Source organism: Pongo abelii, chromosome 1 (assembly GCF_028885655.2).
Source record: "Pongo abelii isolate AG06213 chromosome 1, NHGRI_mPonAbe1-v2.0_pri, whole genome shotgun sequence".
Classification (NCBI taxonomy): Eukaryota; Metazoa; Chordata; class Mammalia; order Primates; family Hominidae; genus Pongo; species Pongo abelii.
In genome coordinates, this window is record NC_071985.2 from 119781553 (window position 1) to 119795156 (window position 13604).

The 13604-nt window shown below is 39.3% G+C and overlaps 1 protein-coding gene across 2 annotated transcripts in view; it reads left to right on the forward strand.

Annotated features, from left to right (window-relative positions):
* SLC16A1 (solute carrier family 16 member 1) overlaps positions 1-13604 on the forward strand; it is a 43366-nt gene that overhangs the window by 980 nt on the left and 28782 nt on the right.

Consider the following 13604-nt stretch of genomic DNA (forward strand, 5'->3'; position numbering starts at 1 on the left):
TCTACTCATGGACTTAAGGCGGCCCTGTTGAGAGAAATCTGGAGCATAGCGTTACACTTGGTCCGATGCAAGTTTTTTGTTCCAAGTGCGTCTTTTTTTTTTTTTTCCAGCATGCGTTTTAACATTTTATTACTTTGTCATGACATATTTGATGGAACAAGCGGTTGCCAAAACTAGTTTGTAATTAATCTAAACCAGGAGACAAACTTGTTACTACTTTAGTCTTTCCTTGGGTTTCCAGTGGCTGATTAGAAACCGGGCTGCTACTGATAACAGTAAAATGTTTACACGCTACTTTATTTACTGTAACTTACTATAATTTGTTTTGAATTTTTTTTTCAAAAATTACTCTGGTTTCAACAATTTTTTTATCTCAACCACCAGCCCAGTGAGGTGATGCAAAGACTATGTATCTTCAGTTTTTCAGTTAGGTATTAAATAGTACCCATAAATTCAAGTCTTACACCCTGGGGCACGACTTTGCCTTCAGATTGCCATAGAAATGACCAACAATTCAAGATATTTAGCACTTAAAACACGTAGTAAGATTTATTATTTACACAGAAGTTGAATATATTTCAGTAATTCATTTTGGGCTTAGGTAGATGCTGTTGTTTCATCAGATTGCAGTTACCCTTGTTAAATATGCAAGTTAATGATCTGAGGAGCATTTTGTAAGATTTTTACAGCTGAATAGATTTGAAGGTTTAATTGTAAGCTTAACGGGATAGACTGTAATGTCCTTAAACAGATTAAAAAGGAAAAAAGTCATATCACTATAGGATGAAAGCAAATGATTAGTGTTTCACTAGTTTACATCTTTTAGCCTTTAAATATTAGGGCATATATTAGCCCTGGAAAGGATCCTAATGACCAGCTGATCAGGATCCCTTGTTTTACACATAAGGAAACTGAGGCTGGAGGGATTAAGTGATCTATACTAATCTTAGGTCTGAAAACTTGTTATGGTTTGGTGGGAACTATGTGTGTCATTGGACTCATTTTTGTTAGATTGGCACTCCTGAGCTTTCTTTAGATTGTAAATTTGGATACAAATTATCTCAGCCTGAAAATAGATTTCTCAACTCCTTATGTTCTGCATTCCCATCGTGTTTTCAATTCACTTTATAATGCTCACTCCTATGCAAGATTAAGATCTCTGTGTAAATGCCTACATAGCTGTCTTGTTTTTGTTGCAGTTGAGGACTAGGAAGATGGAACTTGGGTATGAGGAAAACAGTCCAGATTGTTGTGAATTTTATATGTTCAGCAATTTGTTATTGGCTACCAGGCACCATGAGAGACTTAGGATTCAGCAGTGAACAAATTTTACCACTTGCCCTCCTAGTGTTATAGTCTAGCTGGAAAACAGGTAAATATATAATTGCCACAGCAAATATTCTTTACAAACAAGTAGGTACTGTTATAATAGGGTAAGTACAGGTTCCTGTAGGAACAAATACTATATTGTGTAGGTGTGAGAAGACACCCAACTTAGTATAGAAGCAATTTGGCTAGACCTCTCTGAGGAAATACTGTTTAACCTGAGACTTGAAGGATGAAAGAGCTAGCCAGGCAAGGGAGTGATGATGGGTGGAAAGAACACTCCAGACATGAACACTGAAGCTACACTCAAGAGTACAGGGTGTAATGCAAGAGCTGAAAGAATTTTACCAAAGCTAAAGCATAAAAAAGTCAAAGAGAATGGGAAGAGATAGAAGTTGAAGAGATACAGTATGAGAAAATGGAGGGCCTTGTAAGCCATTTTAAGGAATCAAGGAGGGTAAAAAAATTAAAGGGATTTTTAAGGGATAAAGGAGGGTAAAAAAATTTTAAAGGAGCCCTCTTGTCTTGAAGCTGATTGAAAGCAGTTTAAGGATTTTCAAGCTGGGTGCGGTCGCTCACGCCTGTAATCCCAACACTTTGGGAGGCCGAGGCGGGTGGATCACTTGAGGTCAGGAGTTCAAGACCAGCCTGGCCAACATGGTGAAACCCTGTCTCTATTAAAAATACAAAAAATTAGCCAGGCGTGGTGGCATGCTTCTGTAATCCCAGCTACTTGGGAGGCTGATACAGGAGAACCGCTTGAACCCAGGAGGTGGAGGCTGCAATGAAAACTGAGATCACACCACTGCACTTCAGCTCAGCTCAGGCGACAGAGCAAGAATCTGTTTCACAAAAAAAAAAAAAGATTTTCAGTGGGGCTGGGGATAACCTGATTGGATTTTGTGTTTTAGGAACATCACTTTGGATGCAATATGGAGAACAGGCTGAAAGGAGGCTGTTGGAGTGGTGTGAGACCACAGTGATGGATAAGACAGGATTTGGTAGAGAAACAGACAGGATTTGGTGGAGACCAGATGTGGGAGACTGGGAAAGTCAAAGATGTTAAGGATATAACCCACGTTTCTGGCTTGAACAAATACGAGTTTATTAGGTGGTATTTGTTTGTCTCCATTTAACCAATAGGGACACTAAGAAGTTGCATTACTAGACCAGGGCTGCTCAGCTTGTAAGGCTTGGAGACAAAATTCAAACTGTTGTTTTCAGTTTTTGTTGGCAACCCCTGAGAATGTTGTTTTTCTTTTTTCCCTTTTGAACAGTTAAGTATGGAAAATTTCAAAACACCAAGAGTTGAGCACACGATTTATCTCTTCCCCTATCTACTTTCCCCAGACCCTACTGGATTACTGTGAAGCAAATTCTACAAATGATTTCATTTGTTTTATTTCAATATAGATATCTGAAAGGTAACTCTCGAGAAAGTCATAACCACAATGCCATTACCCTACCTTTAAAAATTAACATCACCAAATATCCAGTCAGTATTCAAATATTCCTCAGTTGTTTTTAAATAATTGGTTGGTTTGATTTGGGGTCCAAACAAGGTAACATATTACATTTGTTTGGGATGTCTCTTAAACTTTTTCATCTATAGGTTCCCTCATCTTAATTATTTTCCTCGTAATGTATTTTCCTTGTAAGGTTGATGTAAATGTCATTGTGGTTTTTGCCATTACTTTCAACGGCAATTTAAAAACCACAATTCTGTTTGCACCAACCTAATATTTGTTGAAGGAACCAGGCCATTTTTCCTCCAGTTTCTCTCATCCTGGATGTTGATGAATATGTCCCTCAGGTATAGATTTAACATGTCCTAGTTTAATATGTCCCTCTATCCTTTGTATTTCTTGTAAATCGGTAGCTAGATTGAAGACTGAACAAATTTAGTTCAGGTTTGATTTCCGAGTGGGAGTGTGGGGGGAGAGGACAAGTATGATTCCTAGATATTGGTGTATACTTCCTTCAGGAGGCATATATTTGGTTATCCCTCTTTGTATTACATTAATAGCCTGTTTTAATTATTTCACTAGTGGTTTGCAAGTGGAAATAATTATACCTTTAATTCTACCATTTATTTTTAATTTAACTAGAATACCTCTATAAAGAGAAGTACAATTTGAATAGGAAGGACAAGTTAAAGTTTATGTTTTAATACAATATGGTATGTTATTGAGACACTGTCTTTTTCTGGAAATGTATTTAAATGTATCGAGGTATATCCTCTTAAAAGGCCACTATTTTAAGTTGTAAAAGTGTTTTTAGCACTTGATGTTAACATTTCAAATGGCTTTTAGTATTTAGAATATTTAAAATTTTTGTCCTTAAATTTATGGCATTTCTTTTGGTCTTTCGTGCTCTTTCTTGGAGGACTTTGCTGTTCATACAGCTTTTAGGGAATACCAGTAGAATCACTACTAAATCCAAATCTTTAGCTATAAAAGGATTCCAGATTGTAAGTTCCTCAAGGACAGGGGTTGAACCTTCTTATTGATGATCTGCTTTTCCAGTTGCTTCTTGGGCATTTTGAACTTAATATGTCACTTGAAGCTCATTATCTCTGCCTGTTCTCAACTTTCCTTCATCCTCCAAACCTAGTTTTTTTCTTCTGATTCTACCATTCTTGAAGGTAGCTGGGCTTAAAACCTCTGAATCATCTTAATATTTCTCCTAGTAGGCCCCCCTGCCCTACCACATGCAGTTGGTGCCAATCCCTTGTCCCTTTTGTTATTTCTTGTCCAACCCCCCACTTCTCATTTGTAATACTGCTACCTAGTTTATATATTTTTCTCTTTGCAGGAAGGGAGTGTTATAGGAGGTTTTTACAATGAATGGAAGGACTAGTTTAGGTGGCATGTTTGGTTCCTAGTGTCGTCCTGAGAAGAGATTAAAATGCAATGACAATCTTTTTTTTTAAGATAGAATGTATAGAATTTATACATTCTAAATTTATAAATTATAATTTTATAAATCTATAAATTATACATTTATAAATTTATAAATTCACTCTGTCGCCCAGGCTGGAGTACAGTGAAACCATCATGGTTCACTGCAGCCTGTAACTCCTGGGCTCAAGTAGAGCCACCTCAGCCTCTTGAGTAGCTAGGACTACAGGCATGGGCCATAATGCTCAGCTAATTTATTTAAACATTATTTTAGTGATACGGTCTCACTCTGTTGCCCAGGCTGTCCTCAAACTCCTGGCCCCAAGCCATCCTCCTGCCTTGGCATCCCAAAGTGCTGGGATTACAGGTGTGAGCTACCCCACTTGTCCAGCAATAACAATTTTCTGGGATCACAGTATGCATAGTGATAAGAAGGGTTCACATCCACCACACCAGTGAGGCAGCTGCATGGGCTGAGCCATTGAAGGCTGTCACTGACCATTTGTCCTGCAGAAAAAGATCCAACTCTGTTGGTTATCTACACTATCATGTTGCTAATCACAACTCATGATATCGTTGAATCTGACTTAATTACAATGACAGCCTTTGTATAGGAGAATTTCCTCAAAATCTACTGATATTATAAGCTATATATTTGATCATTGATTGAAAAATATGTCCTCCCTCTGATTTTGCTCTTCCTACACAAACCTTTTGAAGATTATTGAATGAATGAAAGTCTATACACTGCTGTGGTGTGTTAGATTATTTTGGAGAGTAACAGGGCCTTTGTAATTTGTCTTATTGAGTTTTGGGAACCAAAACTTATGTTTTTACTTTATTGACCTGCTCTTCTGTTCCCGTATGAAAGGTTTTTATCCTGGGGTCTGCATATTGATCCCCTAAGGTCTATTGAATTCGAGGGGTCTGTGAACTTGCTTTGGGGAAAAATATTACATCTTTTCATTAACCTATAACTAAAACTTGGAATTTCATTCAAATATGAATGTAGGCAACAAACCATGGTTGTATTAGCAGTACCTGTGACTTTGTCACCAGTAGAAATCATGTACTTCATACCATAATGCAGCTGTTATAGCTATCTTGAAATTGTTTAAGCTTATCACTACCTCAAAATTACTGTGATTATTAGACCCACTGCTGGATCTTATTTTATTTTTAAAAAGCACATTGTTAATTCCAATTAAAGTATTTTGACAGTTCTATCTTTGCATTTTATTTTATGCATTTAAAAACATTATTCTGTCTGGGCACGTGGCTCACACCTGTAATCCCAGCACTTGGGAGGCTGAGGTGGGTGGATCACTTGAGCCCAGGAGTTCAAGAGCAGACTGGGCAGCATGGTGAAACCCTGTCTCTATTTGTTTAAGAAAAATAAATAAAATTATATTAAAAAAGAAAACATTCTGACAAGGGTTCCATAAGTTTTACCAAATGGCCAAAGGAATCCCCGGCACCAGAGTCTAAGGACCCCTGCTCCTAACTTCTTTACTTCTATTCCAAGGTTAGAATGAAGTTAGCCAGAACCTAGGAAGCAACACAGCACACAGATGCTGATGTCACAGGATTCTACAGAACCATGATGCCATTTCTTGGTTATTGACTTGATTTTATTTACTAATCATCATAAATTCTGACTTCACAAATGAGAGGGAACAAAATGTTTGTGTATATGCTAAGACAGAATAAAATGATTTTCACAAATTAAGGCATAATAATTTTCCTTTGAGGCCGGGCGTGGTGGCTCACGCCTGTAATCCCAGCACTTTGGGAGGCCGAGGCGAGTGGATCACCTGAGGTCGAGAGTTCGAGACCAGCTTGACCAACATGGAGAAACCCTGTCTCTACTAAAAATACAAAATTAGCTCGGCATGGTGATGCATGCCTGTAATCCCAGCTACTTGGGAGGCTGAGGCAGGAGAATCGCTTGAACCTGAGAGGCGGAGGTTGCAGTGAGCCGAGATTGCGCCACTGCACTCCAGCCTTGGCAACAAGAGCGAAACTCCGTCTCGAAAAATAAAAATAAAAATAATTTTCCTTTGTATTCAAGAAGTATATGTTTATGTTTCCAAAGGAGTTCTATCTTAAGTGCCATAAGTTAAATGAAACATTGGGTGTCTTCACAGACTTGGGGGATTTTCTTGTTCTGTTTTGGGTGTGTTCACATCCTTAAATGTACTTAAAATTGCTTCATACCTTCAAAAGCTTCAACAGCTTTTAAAATTGTCTTCAACAGCTCACTATTAGTGCAGGCCTTTATTTTGCTCATTTGGAAAAATCTTTAAAGAGGTTGATGAACCTAAAGTTTGAAATACCGGCCCTGGAAATTAGAAATGCACATCCTTACTTCAGTCTATTGTGTTGTATGATGCTGTTGTTAGTATTTACTCTTTTACCTAGAAAACTTGATGGAGTAGAAGGAAGGATAGTGGTTTAAAAATTACTGTAGTTTCCAGGGAAAATAAAACACTCATGGGCCGGGAGCAGTGGCTCACGCCTGTAATCCCAGCACTTTGGGAGTCCGAGGCAGGCGGATCACAAGGTCAGGAGATTGAGACTATCCTGGCTAACACGGTGAAACCCCGTCTCTGCTACTAAAAATACAAATATTTTACTACTAAAAATACAAAAAATTAACGGGGCATGGTCGTGGGCACCTGTAGTCCCAGCTACTCGGGAGGCTGAGGCAGGAGAATGGCGTGAACCCGGGAGGCGGAGCTTGCAGTGAATGGAGATCACGCCACTGCACTCCAGCCTGGGCAACAGAGTGAGACTCCGTCTCAAAAATAAAATAAAATAAAATAAAACACTTATTTGAAAATTGTATATTGGCTGGCGCCGTGGGCCACGCCCATAATCCCAGCACTTTGGGAGGCCCAGGCAGGCAGATCACCTGAGGTCAGGAGTTCGAGACCAGCCTGGCCAACATGATGAAACCCTGCCTCTACAAAAATACAAAAATCAGCTGGGCATGATGGCAGGTGCCTGTAATCCCAGCTACTTTGGAGGCTGAGGCAGGAGAACTGCTTGAACCCAGGAGACGGAGGTTGCAGTGAGCCCAGATCGCGCCATTGCACTCCAGCATGGGCAACTGAGCAAGACTGTCTCAAAAAAAAAAAAAATTGTATATTTTAGGCTAGACTCCATCTCAAAAAAAAATGTATTGTATATTTCTAATAAAATAACTGACAATTATCTTAATGGCAGCATAGTCTAAGATTTATATTGTTAGCAATTAAAAAGGCTATTTAATGGTGCTGTTTTGAGGTAATAATGCTGACTTTGATACATCTTTAATGTCTGCAAATATCTTCCCAAAAAGCTTTGCAAGTAAACATTTGAGAACAGTATACTCTGGTTTCTCTTCAGATCACATGAATTTTTCTCTTTTTTGTTCCCCCCCCCACCGCAAGACGGAGTTTCGCTCTCATTGCCCAAACTGGAATACAATGGCATGATGTTGGCTCACTTGCAACCTCCGCCTCCTGGATTCAAGCGATTCTCTTGCCTTAGCCTCCCAAGTAGCTGGGATTATAGGTGCATGCCACCACGCCTGGCTAATTTTTTGTATTTTTAGTAGAGATGGGGTTTCACCATGTTGTCCAAGCTGGTCTCCTGACCTCAGGTGATCCGCCCACCTCGGCCTCCCAAAGTGCTGGGATTATAAGCGTGAGCCACCGCGCCCAGCAAATTTTTCTCCTTTTACTAAAGATTTCCATGGAGAGAATGGTGAATCATGTTTTAGTGCCAAACAGTACTGAATTTTAATACTCTTTTGTGAGATTTGCCTGTTACTGGTGAAGCAAACAAGAAAACAAAACAACTTAGATCTTTATTGGAGATAATGGGGGAAGTCAAAGATAGCATCATAATGAAGTTCAGACTTACTCAAGGAATTTTTAAACAGTTACTGTTATATACAAGAAGTTATTAGAAAGTTATTAGAAGGGATTAGAGATGTAAATACATATTTAAAATATGGTTTAAAAATGTTTAGAATGAGACTAAAACTTTAAAATGAAATGTTATATTACTCTGTTGTCTCTAGTCCTCAAAGATTTTGTTAATGTAAAACTAAGTAAAATGTTAATTATTTCTGTGAGTGAATAGTTCAATTTAGCTCTTTGCAAGAAAAGGAAAAGCTTTCTCTGTTGTTTATCTTTTTCTTAATGAATTATAATCCACTTATTCTCCCTATTTGGCATCTGATACTGGAAGTGAAGTAGATTATAATAGAAATACCGTCTATTATTAATGTATTCAAATACTCATTTACATTCAAAGTAACATAAGTGATATAATCCTGACAACTCACTTATTTGTAACTGTAATCCAGCCAGTACATTTCTTCTTCAAATTCTAGAACAGGGTAGGTTATGTGTTAATAAATTTAAATGGCCCACTTAGACATCGATTTGTTGAATATATTTTGGGTTGCTGTAGAAAATAGAACACATACCATTATTTATTCCAGAATATAATTTAGAATTCTGCCAAGCAAAACCTACTATTGATGGACATAACCCCCAACTTTCTTTTCTCCATGACATCTCATGTCGTTTTATAAAATGTGAAATGGGTCTATATTTGGAAACTCCTGGCCAACCAAGAAATAAATTAATATGTGAAAGGGACATAGGACTCTCAACTTAGGTAGTAGCCAGTTTTTCAGTCTGTGAGAAGAAGGCAAAAATGAAGCATTAAAAAAGGCAAAATTTGCTGGTGTAATAATAGCTCAGAAAACAAGATTGATTAATTCTTTGGGCCAAAAGTTGTACTCTATGATTTTTTTAGTCTTTAAAAAACAAAACAGCTGGGCGCGGTGGCTCACGCCTATAATCCCAGCACTTTGGGAGGCTGAGTTGGATGGATCACCTGAGGTCAGGAGTTCAAGATCAGCCTGACCAACATGGCGAAACCCCTTTCTACTAAAAATACAAAAAATAGCTGGGCGTGGTGGTGCATGCCTGTAATCCCAGCTACTTGGGAGGCTGAGGCAGGAGAATTGCTTAAGCCCGAGGGGCGGAGGTTGCAGTGAGCTGAGAGTGCCACTGCACTACAGCCTGGGCGACAGAGCAAGACACCCTCTCAAGAAAAACAAACAAACAAAACAAAACAAAAACTTTTCTGCTTCTTTGACTGTAGAGAGCACTAGATCCAGAAAGCATTACATCACTGAGAGGTTTTTTTTCTGGTTTCATATTTTTCCCTACTTCTCAAAAACTGGGAAAATTAGATTACTTGAAGTTCATCTAATGCTAATATTTGGATAACATATAGGGATTTTCACTTGAACCCAGAGGCGGAGATTGAGGTGAGCCAAGATCGCGCCACTGCACTCCAGCCTGGGTGACAGAGAGAGACTCCGTCTCAAAAAAAAAAAAAAAAAAAAAGAGGCTGGGTGCAGTGGCTCAGGTTTGTAATCCCAGCACTTTGGGAGGCCAAGATGGGCAGATCATTTGAGGTCAGGAGTTTGAGACCAGCCTAGCCAACACGGTGAAACCCCATGTCTACTAAAAATACAAAAAGTAGCCAGGCGTGGTGGCGCACACCTGTAATCCCAGCTACTCGTGGGGCTTGGGTATGAGAATGGCTTGAACCTGGGATGCAGGGGTTGCAGTGAGCCAAGACTGCACCACTGCACTCCAACCTCAGCGATAGAGCGAGACTCCATCAAAAAAAAAGGAAGTTTCTGATATTAATGGAAAATGTCTATTAAGCAGCATATACATACATATTCCATATTTATGTTTATTCATATGCATGACTGTCATAAAAGGAAGTCAGGATTTGCATCAAAATATAAATAATTTTGAATGAGGATGGTAGAATGACAGGTAAATTTTATTTTCTATTCACACATATCTTTTAATTTTTCTATAACACTCATGTATAACTTGTCATGTTTTATAACTACTACTTTGTGGGGCTTTGTTTTTCGTTTTTTGAGACAGGGTTTCACTCTGTTGCCCAGGCTGGGGTCCAGTGGCGTGATCTTGGCTCATGCAATTTCCACCTCCTGGGCTCAAGTGATCCTCAGCCTCCCATGTAGCTGGGACCACAAGCGTGTGCCCCCACTGCTGTCTAATTTTTTGTATTTTTTGTAGAGACAGGGTTTTGCCATATGGCCAAGGCTGGTCTTGAACTCCTGGACTCAGGTGATCCTCCTGCCTCTGCCTCCCAAAGTGCTGGGATTACAGGTGTGAGCCATAATACCTGGCCATATTTTCTTTACTATCAGGTAATACATGTTCATTGGAACAAGTCAGTCAACGTAGTTATATGGAAAGAGCATATTATCTCCCCTTCTCAACCTCCAGCAATATGACATTTTAAGTATGCTTATTAGAACATATTTATTTAATTAATTTGTTTACCTATTTACTTTCTTTCTTTCCCAGAATCTAAGTTCCATGAGGGCAGGGATTATGTCTGTCTCTTTTTCTCTTTTACTGCCTTTACTGTAGGCACTCAGATTTGTTGAATGAATGGCCAAAAAGTTTGGTGTATATCCTGATATACTTTTTAAAAATGATAATACAATTGTATGATGTGTAATTTTTAAAATATTAGTTTGCAATCTTTTTTTTCTTTTTTTTTTTTTGAGATGGAGTCTCACACTGTCACCCAGGCTAGAGTGCAGTGGTGTGATCTCGGCTCACCACAACCTCCGCCTCCTGGGTTCAGGTGATTCTCCTGCCTCAGCCTCCTGAGAAGCTGGGATTACAGGCGCCTGCCACCATGCCCGGCTAATTTTTGTACTTTTAGTAGAGACGAGGTTTTGCCATGTTGGCCAGGCTGGTCTCAAACTCCTGACCTCAGGTGATCCACCCGCCTCGACCTCCCAAAGTGCTGGGATTACAGGCGTGAGCCACTGCGCCCAGCCGGTTTGCAATTTTAATTGCAAAAACAATACGATGAAGTTTGATAATTTAGGACATTGATATTTGATCTTCTTTGGCTATTATCCTAAAATGTTGCCCTTCTACAAATCTTTCTTTGTTAGCTAACAAAGTGTATACCCCATTCTTCCTTTCCGCTCACTGCAGTCTCTGCCTTCCAGGTTCAAGAGAGACTCCTGAGTAGCTGGGACTCCGGGCGCACGCCACCATGCCCGGCTAATCTGTGGTATTTTTAGTAGACACTGGAAAATGCCTGTTTTCAATTTAAAATGAATGGGTCACTATCTTTTGAAAAAAGTTGTACTGGTGTGGGTACTTATCCCAAAAGTAAGTGATCCATTTTATACACCCCCCACCTTTCTTATATAATAGCCTCATTCTCCCTAAATAAAATCATGCTTATTTGGTTGAACAAATGATGTAAGTCATTTTCTTACAAGGAGAATTGAGTGTTTGCTACTAGATTCAGATTATTTAACATAACATTGGCTGAGATTGACAAAAGAGGATTAAATAAGTAAATATACCCACACAAGTGTGTGCATATATGTATATATATGTTCATTACCTTTAAGTTTGCATGTTAGTTTGCCCATTTACAAATATGTTCAGCTTCATCAGTTCTCTATACTACTTTAATCCTCCTCATATCTAAAACAACTACTGTACAAGAGGATTAGGATTGGGGTCACAATAGTAGCATCATAGGGTATTGTAGAGTATTAAAGTCAAGTCAAATTAATTGGAATTATATATCAACATATGCCCAGTAAAACAGAAATACAAATGAAGATTGATTCTTACTCAGGCATATTGTATCTTAATTAAATTTAGTTGAAGTTGCAAATAGAAAGCCAACATTTTCCATTTATTTATTTTTCATTGAAATAGCTTGACTGGCTTTGTTCATGATATAGCAAAAGTAGCTCTTAATGCTAGTTAGCAGAAACATTGATTGCCAGGAAGCTGTCTAGGAAAACTTAAACCCATTTCACCTAACAAGCCAGAAATATTTATAATACATGTTATTTGGTAGTTAAATCCCATTCTCTGGAAATTTCTTAAGGCTGGTTCTTTATGTCCACATGCCTTCATGTTACTTGAACTTTGTTTATGCCTTTTCAAAAAATTTCAGCATTGAAGCTTTGCTCAGCTGACTCAGTTGGACTAATATTTAGCAAAGATTCTTCACCAAAAGTCATTTACAAGATAGAAAAGTGTCATACTGGCCTGGCACAGTGGCTCACGCCTGTAATCCCAGCATTTTGGGAGGCTGAGGTAGGTGGATCACCTGAGGTCAGGAGTTTGAGACCAGCCTGGCCATCGTGGTAAAACCCTGTCTGTACTAAAATTAAAAAATTAGCTGGGCATGGTGGCACGCGCCTGTAATCCCAGCTACTTGGGAGGCTGGGGCAGAATTGCTTGAACCCAGAAGGTGGAGGTTGCAGTGAGCCAAGATCGCGCCATTGTACTCTAGCCTGGGCAACCAAGAGCGAAACTCCATCTCAAAAAAAAAAGGGGGTCATACTTGAACTGCAGTGGACAGAGAGAGGTGTCAGAAAGGCTGGAAATTAAGAGATATTGTTTATGCTGGAGAAACCCTCCTCTCAACCTCCTTCTGTCTTACTTTAGGTGGTGAAAGGGCCCTGAGATCTTACACTCTCCATTTCATCACGTATCACAAATTTAGCACATGCTATATTTACTTGAAACAAAACAGGGCTTTTCTAGATCACAGTAGAGATGAGGACAGTTACAAATGTTAGCTTTCATGTGTTTTATGGTCCTATAGACTCCTGACAAGTGTGCATTGTGAGCTTTCTTGTTAGAAAAAACTTTGGACAAATTTCTGGTTTGGAGAATGCTCTCCAAGAATACGTATGGTATTTAGGACTACAAGAAGATGTGGGCCAGGCGCGGTGGCTGACGCCTGTAATCCCAGCACTTTGGGAGGCCAAGGCGGGCGGATCACCTTAGGTCAGGAGTTTGAGACCAGCCTGGCCAACATGGAGAAACCCCGTCTCTACTAAAAATATAAAAATTAGCCAGGCGTGGTGACGGCACGCCTGTAATCCCAGCTACTTAGGAGGCTGAGGCAGGAGAATCGCTTGAACCCAGGAGGCGGAGGTTGCAGTGAGCCAAGATCGTACCATCGCACTCCAGCCTGGGCAGCAAGAGCGAAACTCTGTCTCAAAAAGAAAGTGTGAAGAGGTCTATAGGGGATAAACTTGATAAGCCAAAGAACTCTTTTTTTATACTACATCATTATTTATTTATTTATTCAACTTTTATTTTAGATTCTGGGGTACATGTGCAGGTTTTTTACAAAGGTATATTGCATGATGGTAAGGTTTGGAGTACAATTGAACCCATCACCCAGGAAGTAAGCATAGAACCCAATAGGTAGTTTTTCAACCCTTTGCCCCTCTTCCTTTCTCCCCCGTCTTGTATTCCC